The 9,488-nt window shown below is 43.4% G+C and overlaps 2 long non-coding RNA genes across 2 annotated transcripts; both read right to left on the bottom strand.

The window, feature by feature from the left end:
* Positions 1–402: 402 nt before the first annotated feature.
* On the bottom strand, positions 403–7,568 carry LOC127906379 (uncharacterized). Its single transcript, XR_008061080.1, has 4 exons — positions 7,378–7,568; positions 7,086–7,270; positions 3,347–3,542; positions 403–580 (listed from the first exon to the last, which is right to left on the bottom strand). It is a non-coding gene; the product is annotated as an uncharacterized LOC127906379 (long non-coding RNA).
* On the bottom strand, positions 4,041–5,798 carry LOC127906380 (uncharacterized). The gene is made up of 3 exons (XR_008061081.1): positions 5,751–5,798; positions 4,391–4,438; positions 4,041–4,289 (listed from the first exon to the last, which is right to left on the bottom strand). It is a non-coding gene; the product is annotated as an uncharacterized LOC127906380 (long non-coding RNA).
* Positions 7,569–9,488: the final 1,920 nt, after the last annotated feature.

Raw genomic sequence — 9,488 nt, 5'->3', positions numbered from 1 at the left:
TAACCGTTAACCTAACCCTAACCCTAACCTTGCCGCCTACCCTTACCCTAACATGAACCCTAACCATTACCTAACCCTAACCTTAACCTTTATCCCTACCCTTACCCTAACATGAACCCTAACCTTAACCTTTACCCTACCCTTACCTAACATGAACCTAACCATTACCTAACCTTTACCCTACCCTTACCCTAACATGAACCCTAACCTTAACCTTTACCCCTACCCTTAACCTAACATGAACCTAACCTAACCTTTAACCCCACCCTTACCCTAACATGAACCCTAACCATTACATAACCCTAACCTTAACCTAACCTTAACCTTAACCTTAACCTTTACCCCTACCCTTACCCTAACATGAACCCTAACCTTAACCTTTACCGCTACCCTTACCCTAACATGAACCCTAAACATTACCTAACCCTAACCTCAACCTTTACCGCTACCCTTACCCTAACATGAACCCTAACATTAACCTTTACCCCTACCCTTAACCTAACATGAACCCTAACCTTAACCTTTACCCCTACCCTTACCCTAACATGAACCCTAACCGTTACCTAACCCTAACCATAACCTTTACCCCTACCCTTACCCTAACATGAACCCTAACCGTTACCTAACCCTAACCATAACCTTTACCCCTACCCTTACCCTAACATGAACCCTAACCATTACCTAACCCTAACCTCAACCTTTACCGCTACCCTTACCCTAACATGAACCCTAACCTTAACCTTTACCCCTACCCTTAACCTAACATGAACCCTAACCTTAACCTTTACCCCTACCCTTAACCTAACATGAACCCTAACCTTAACCTTTACCCCTACCCTTAACCTAACATGAACCCTAACCTTAACCTTTACCCCTACCCTTAACCTAACATGAACCCTAACCTTAACCTTTACCCTTACCCTAACATGAACCCTAACCTTAACCTTTACCCCTACCCTTACCCTAACATGAACCCTAACCTTAACCTTTACCCCTACCCTTACCCTAACATGAACCCTAACCTTTACCCCTACCCTTAACCTAACATGAACCCTAACCTTAACCTTTACCGCTACCCTTACCGTAACATGAACCCTAACCGTTACCTAACCCTAACCTTTACCCCTACCCTTAACCTAACATGAACCCTAACCTTAACCTTTACCCCCTACCCTTAACCTAACATGAACCCTAACCTTAACCTTTACCCCTACCCTTACCCTAACATGAACCCTAACCATTACCTAACCCTAACCTCAACCTTTATCGATACCCTTGCCTAACATGAACCCTAACCTTAACCTTTACCCTACCCTTACCCTAACATGAACCCTAACCTTAACCTTTACCCCTACCCTTACCCTAACATGAACCCTAACCGTTACCTAACCCTAACCCTAACCTAACCTTTACCCTACCCTTACCCTAACATGAACCCTAACCATTAACCTAACCCCCTTTACCCTTTATAACATGACCCTAACCATTACCTAACCCTAACCTCAACCTTTATCGATGCCCTTGCCTAACATGAACCCTAACCTTAACCTTTACCCCTACCCTTACCTAACATGAACCCTAACCATTACCTAACCCTAACCTTAACATTTACCGCTACCCTTACCCTAACATGAACCCTAACCTCAACCTTTACCCTACCCTTACCCTAACATGAACCCTAACCTTAACCTTTACCCCTACCCTACCCTAACATGAACCCTAACCTTAACCTTTAACCCCTACCCTTACCCTAACATGAACCCTAACATTAACCTTTACCCTAACCTTACCCTAACATGAACCCTAACCTTAACCTTACCCCTACCCTTACCCTAACATGAACCCTAACCTTAACCTTTACCCCTACCCTTAACCTAACATGAACTCTAACCTTAGCCTTTACCCCTACCCTTACCCTAACATGAACCCTAACCTTAACCTTTACCCCTACCCTTAACCTAACATGAACCCTAACCTTAACCTTTACCCTTACCCTAACATGAACCCTAACCTTAACCTTTACCCCTACCCTTAACCTAACATGAACCCTAACCTTAACCTTTACCGCTACCCTTACCGTAACATGAACCCTAACCGTTACCTAACAATAACCCTAACCTTTACCCCTACCCTTACCCTAACATGAACCCTAACCATTACCTAACCCTAACCTCAACCTTTACCCTACCCTTACCCTAACATGAACCCTAACCTTAACCTTTACCCCTACCCTTACCCTAACATGAACCCTAACCTTAACCTTTACCCTACCCTTTCCTAACATGAACCCTAACCTTAACCTTTACCCCTACCCTTACCCTAACATGAACCCGAACCTTAACCTTTAACCCAACCCTTGCCCTAACATGAACCCTAACCGTTACCTAACCTAGCCTAACCTTTTAACCCGACCCTTACAATAACATGAACCCTAACCGTTACCTAATCCTAACCTTTAACCCGACCCTTACCCAAACATGAAGCCTAACCGTTACCTAACCCTAACCTTAACCTTTAACCCTACCCTAAAATAAACCCTAACCATTACCTAATCTTAACCTTTACCCCTACCCTTACCCTAACATGAACCCTAACCTTAACCTTTACCCCTACCCTTACCCTAACATGAACCCTAACCTTTACCCCTACCCTTAACCTAACATGAACCCTAACCTTAACCTTTACCGCTACCCTTACCGTAACATGAACCCTAACCGTTATCTAACCCTAACCCTAACCTTTACCCCTACCCTTAACCTAACATGAACCCTAACCTTAACCTTTACCGCTACCCTTACCCGAACATGAACCCTAAACATTACCTAACCCTAACCTCAACCTTTACCGCTACCCTTACCCTAACATGAACCCTAACATTAACCTTTACCCCTACCCTTAACCTAACATGAACCCTAACCTTAACCTTTACCCCTACCCTTACCCTAACATGAACCCTAACCTTAACCTTTACCCCTACCCTAACATGGACCCTAACATGAACCCTAACCTCAACCTTTACCCCTACCCTTAACCTAACATGAACCCTAACCTTAACCTTTACCCCTACCCTAACCTAACATGAACCCTAACCTTAACCTTTACCCCTACCCTTAACCTAACATGAACCCTAACCTTAACCTTTACCCCTACCCTTACCTAACATGAACCCTAACCATTACCTAACCCTAACCCTTACCCTAATCGAACCCTAACCCTAACCCCTGAACCCTAACCCTAACATTTACCCCTACCCTTACCCTAACATGAACCCTAACCTTAACCCTAACCTTTACCGCTACCCTTACCCTAACATGAACCCTAACCGTTACCTAACCCTAACCCTAACCTTTACCCCTACCCTTACCCTAACATGAACCCTAACCATTACCTAACCCTAACCTCAACCTTTATCGATACCCTTACCCTAACATGAACCCTAACCTTAACCTTTACCCCTACCCTTACCCTAACATGAACCCTAACCATTACCTAACCCTAACCTTAACCTTTACCGCTACCCTTACCCTAACATGAACCCTAACCTCAACCTTTACCCTACCCTTACCCTAACATGAACCCTAACCTTAACCTTTACCCCTACCCTTACCCTAACATGAACCCTAACCTTAACCTTTACCCCTACCCTTACCCTAACATGAACCCTAACCTTAACCTTTACCCCTACCCTTAACCTAACATGAACCCTAACCTTAACCTTTACCCTTACCCTAACATGAACCCTAACCTTAACCTTTACCCCTACCCTTACCCTAACATGAACCCTAACCTTAACCTTTACCCCTACCCTTACCCTAACATGAACCCTAACCTTTACCCCTACCCTTAACCTAACATGAACCCTAACCTTAACCTCTACCCCTACCCTTAACCTAACATGAACCCTAACCATTAACCTAACCCCTAACCTTTACCCTACCCCTTAACCTAACATGAACCCTAACATTTAACCCTAACCTAACATGAACCTTAACCTTTACCCCTACCCTTACCCTAACATGAACCCTAAACATTACCTAACCCTAACCTCAACCTTTACCGCTACCCTTACCCTAACATGAACCCTAACATTAACCTTTACCCCTACCCTTAACCTAACATGAACCCTAACCTTAACCTTTACCCCTACCCTTACCCTAACATGAACCCTAACCGTTACCTAACCCTAACCCTAACCTTTACCCCTACCCTTACCCTAACATGAACCCTAACCATTACCTAACCCTAACCTCAACCTTTATCGATACCCTTACCCTAACATGAACCCTAACCTTAACCTTTACCCCTACCCTTACCCTAACATGAACCCTAACCATTACCTAACCCTAACCTTAACATTTACCGCTACCCTTACCCTAACATGAACCCTAACCTCAACCTTTACCGCTACCCTTACCCTAACATGAACCCTAACCTTAACCTTTACCCCTACCCTTACCCTAACATGAACCCTAACCTTAACCTTTACCCCTACCCTTACCCTAACATGAACCCTAACCTTAACCTTTACCCCTACCCTTACCCTAACATGAACCCTAACCTTAACCTTTACCCCTACCCTTAACCTAACATGAACCCTAACCTTAACCTTTACCCCCACACTTACCCTAACATGAACCCTAATCTTAACCTTTACCCCCCTACCCTTACCTAACATGAACCCTAACCTTAACCTTTACCCCTACCCTTAACCTAACATGAACCCTAACCTTAACCTTTACCCCTTTACCTAACATGAACCCTAACCTTAACCTTTACCCCTACCCTTAACCTAACATGAACCCTAACCTTAACCTTTACCCCTACCCTTACCCTAACATGAACCCTAACCATTACCTAACCTTTACCCAACCTTTATCGACCCTTACCTAACATGAACCCTAACCTTAACCTTTACCCCCCCTACCCTTACCTAACATGAACCCTAACCTTAACCTTTACCCCTACCCTTACCCTAACATGAACCCTAACCGTTACCTTTACCCTACCCTTTACCCTAACATGAACCCTAACCTAACATGACCCCTACCATTACCTAACATGAACCTAACCTCAACCTTTATCCCTACCCTTAACCTAACATGAACCCTAACCTTAACCTTTACCCCTACCCTTACCCTAACATGAACCCTAACCATTACCTAACCCTAACCTTAACATTTTACCGCTACCCTTACCCTAACATGAACCCTAACCTCAACCTTTACCCTACCCTTACCCTAACATGAACCCTAACCTTAACCTTTACCCCTACCCTTACCCTAACATGAACCCTAACCTTAACCTTTAACCCGACCCTAACCCTACCCTAACATGAACCCTAACCTTAACCTTTACCCCTACCCTTACCCTAACATGAACCCTAACCTTAACCTTTACCCTAACCTCAACCCTTACCCCTTACCCTAACATGAACCCTAACCTTAACCTTTACCCCTACCCTTACCCTAACATGAACCCTAACCATTACCTAACCCTAACCTTAACCTTTACCCTACCCTTACCCTAACATGAACCCTAACCTTAACCTTTACCCCTACCCTTACCCTAACATGAACCCTAACCTTAACCTTTACCCCTACCCTTACCCTAACATGAACCCTAACCTTAGCCTTTACCCCTACCCTTACCCTAACATGAACCCTAACCTTAACCTTTACCCCTACCCTTAACCTAACATGAACCCTAACCTTAACCTTTACCCTTACCCTAACATGAACCCTAACCTTAACCTTTACCCCTACCCTTAACCTAACATGAACCCTAACCTTAACCTTTACCGCTACCCTTACCCTAACATGAACCCTAACCATTACCTAACCCTAACCTCAACCTTTACCTCTACCCTTACCCTAACATGAACCCTAACCTTAACCTTTACCCCTACCCTTACCTAACATGAACCCTAACCATTACCTAACCCTAACCTTAACCTTTATCCTACCCTTACCCTAACATGAACCCTAACCTTAACCTTTACCCTACCCCTACCCTTACCCTAACATGAACCCTAACCTTAACCTTTACCCCTACCCTTACCCTAACATGAACCCTAACCTTACCTTTAACCCTAACCTTTAACCGCCCCTACCCTTACCCTAACATGAACCCTAACCATTACCTAACCCTACCCTAACCTTTATGAACCCTAACCTTAACCTTTACCCCTACCCTAACCTAACCTTTACCCCTAACCTTACCTAACCCTGAACCCCTACCCCTTACCCTAACATGAACCCTAACCTTAACCTTTACCCCTACCCTTACCCTAACATGAACCCTAACCAACCTTTACCCCTACCCTTACCCTAACATGAACCCTAACCTTAACCTTTAACCCCTACCCTTACCCTAACATGAACCCTAACCTTAACCTTTACCCCTACCCTTACCCTAACATGACCCTAACCTTAACCTTTACCCCTACCCTTACCCTAACATGAACCCTAACATTAACCTTTACCCCTAACCTTACCCTAACATGAACCCTAACCTTAACCTTTACCCCGACCCTTACCCTAACATGAACCCTAACCTTAACCTTTACCCCTACCCTTACCCTAACATGAACCCTAACCTTAACCTTTACCCCTACCCTTACCCTAACATGAACCCTAACCTTAACCTTTACCCCTACCCTTACCCTAACATGAACCCTAACCTTAACCTTTACCCCTACCCTTACCCTAACATGAACCCTAACCTTAGCCTTTACCCCTACCCTTACCCTAACATGAACCCTAACCTTAACCTTTACCCCTACCCTTAACCTAACATGAACCCTAACCTTAACCTTTACACTTACCCTAACATGAACCCTAACCTTAACCTTTACCCCTACCCTTAACCTAACATGAACCCTAACCTTAACCTTTACCGCTACCCTTACCGTAACATGAACCCTAACCGTTACCTAACAATAACCCTAACCTTTACCCCTACCCTTACCCTAACATGAACCCTAACCATTACCTAACCCTAACCTCAACCTTTACCGCTACCCTTACCCTAACATGAACCCTAACCTTAACCTTTACCCCTACCCTTACCCTAACATGAACCCTAACCTTAACCTTTACCCCTACCCTTTCCCTAACATGAACCCTAACCTTAACCTTTACCCCTACCCTTACCCTAACATGAACCCTAACCTTAACCTTTAACCCAACCCTTACCCTAACATGAACCCTAACCGTTACCTAACCCTAACCTTTAACCCGACCCTTACAATAACATGAACCCTAACCGTTACCTAATCCTAACCTTTAACCCGACCCTTACCCGAACATGAACCCTAACCGTTACCTAACCCTAACCTTAACCTTTAACCCTTACCCTAAAATGAACCCTAACCATTACCTAAACTTAACCTTTAACCCCACCCTTACCCTAACATGAACCCTAACCATTACATAACCCTAACCTTAACCTTAACCTTAACCTTAACCTTTACCCTTACCCTAACATGAACCCTAACATTAACCTTTTCCCCTACCCTTACCCTAACATGAACCCTAACCTTAACCTTTACCCCTACCCTTACCCTAACATGAACCCTAACCTTAACCTTTACCCCTACCCTTACCCTAACATGAACCCTAACCATTACATAACCTTAACCTTAACCTTTACCCTTACCCTAACATGAACCCTAACATTAACCTTTTTCCCTACCCTTACCTAACATGAACCCTAACCTTAACCTTTACCCCTACCCTTACCCTAACATGAACCCTAACCTTAACCTTTACCCCTACCCTTAACCTAACATGAACCCTAACCTTAACCTCTACCCCTACCCTTAACCTAACATGAACCCTAACCTTAACCTTTACCCCTACCCTTAACCTAACATGAACCCTAACCTTAACCTTTACCCCTACCCTTACCCTAACATGAGCCCTAACCATTACCTAACCCTAACCTCAACCTTTATCGATACCCTTACCCTAACATGAACCCTAACCTTAACCTTTACCCCTACCCTTACCCTAACATGAACCCTAACCGTTACCTAACCCTAACCCTAACCTTTACCCCTACCCTTACCCTAACATGAACCCTAACCATTACCTAACCCTAACCTCAACCTTTATCGATACCCTTACCCTAACATGAACCCTAACCTTAACCTTTACCCCTACCCTTAACCTAACATGAACCCTAACCTTAACCTTTACCCTTACCCTAACATGAACCCTAACCTTAACCTTTACCGCTACCCTTACCCTAACATGAACCCTAACCGTTACCTAACCCTAACCCTAACCTTAACCTTTACCCCTACCCTTACCCTAACATGAACCCTAACCGTTACCTAACCCTAACCTTAACCTTTATCTTAACCATTTTAAAATGTATCTTCAATGGATGGACCATGGACCAAGTCAAAAAGATCCGATAGAAATACAGTTGTCTTTCCCAAAAGAGCTTCTAACATATGGCTGTTGTTGATGCCCTGGTGTCAAGAGGAGCCATGACCCTCTGGTCTTCCATTCGCACTACATCATGAGAGGGGATCAGAGTTTTCCCTGACCATGTTACTTCAGGAAAAACTCCCTGCTCCATCCTCAGCGAGACATTCTCATTTTAGATCAATCATTTTATGCAGATCGTTTTTGTGAAATGCATAAATTGTCATCTGGTAGTGGTATTGGCCTAACATTATGGAGTTATCTGTCTATACTCTCTATAACCTCATTAATAGTTTACCACCCCAGAGCAACAATAGCTCATTGCACATTTCAGATTAGTAAAATGGGAGATGATTTTTTTCCACCTGTTAATTTTCTATTTGACTGGGCACTCCCAATTAACCTTTCTTTCCCTGCATTTAAACTGGGAAGAAATTGATTCAAAGAATCAGAATAGCTTTTCTATGTGGGAATAAATTGATTCAAACAATCAGAATAGCTTTTCTATCTATCTATGAATAAGTAAGCTTTCTGCCCATATAGCTCAAAACTAATAAACGATCATGTACAAAAAGCTTAATATGTTAATTTCTTCAATTTGTTTCGCTCATCCACTCTCACTATCAATAGCAGACCTGGCGTTCATTTCAATTCAGGTTTCTTTCATGAAAATCACAGAAATCATCAGAAATGTTTATATCAGAGGAAATGAATGTCCTTCTTCCTGACTAATATCCATGTTGTTATTGTGGGGGGTCACAGTCTCAGTCTCAGTCTGTATCAATGCAGAACTTATCTGGATACTGAAGTCATAGAACTACCCCAAATTATTCATAGATGCAGACAGTTCATAAGACACTGAAAAACACCTTTGCCTGCTCTTTGCACTGCAGATAACCCCCACGCAGACTTTAGTGCTAATTCATATGGCTGGTTCTGTCTGTGAGCTTTCGCTTTCACGTTCAACTATCTTCACCTTACGGTGCCAGACAACTTAGAACAGACATTCTGAGTTCTCTCAACACTAGTTAATCTTAGTCATACCATTTTACAATA

This window comes from Oncorhynchus keta, chromosome 12, assembly GCF_023373465.1.
Source record: "Oncorhynchus keta strain PuntledgeMale-10-30-2019 chromosome 12, Oket_V2, whole genome shotgun sequence".
In the NCBI taxonomy this organism is placed as follows: Eukaryota; Metazoa; Chordata; class Actinopteri; order Salmoniformes; family Salmonidae; genus Oncorhynchus; species Oncorhynchus keta.
Note: the sequence above shows the minus strand (reverse complement) of the source record. Positions and strands in the feature narration are given on the sequence as shown.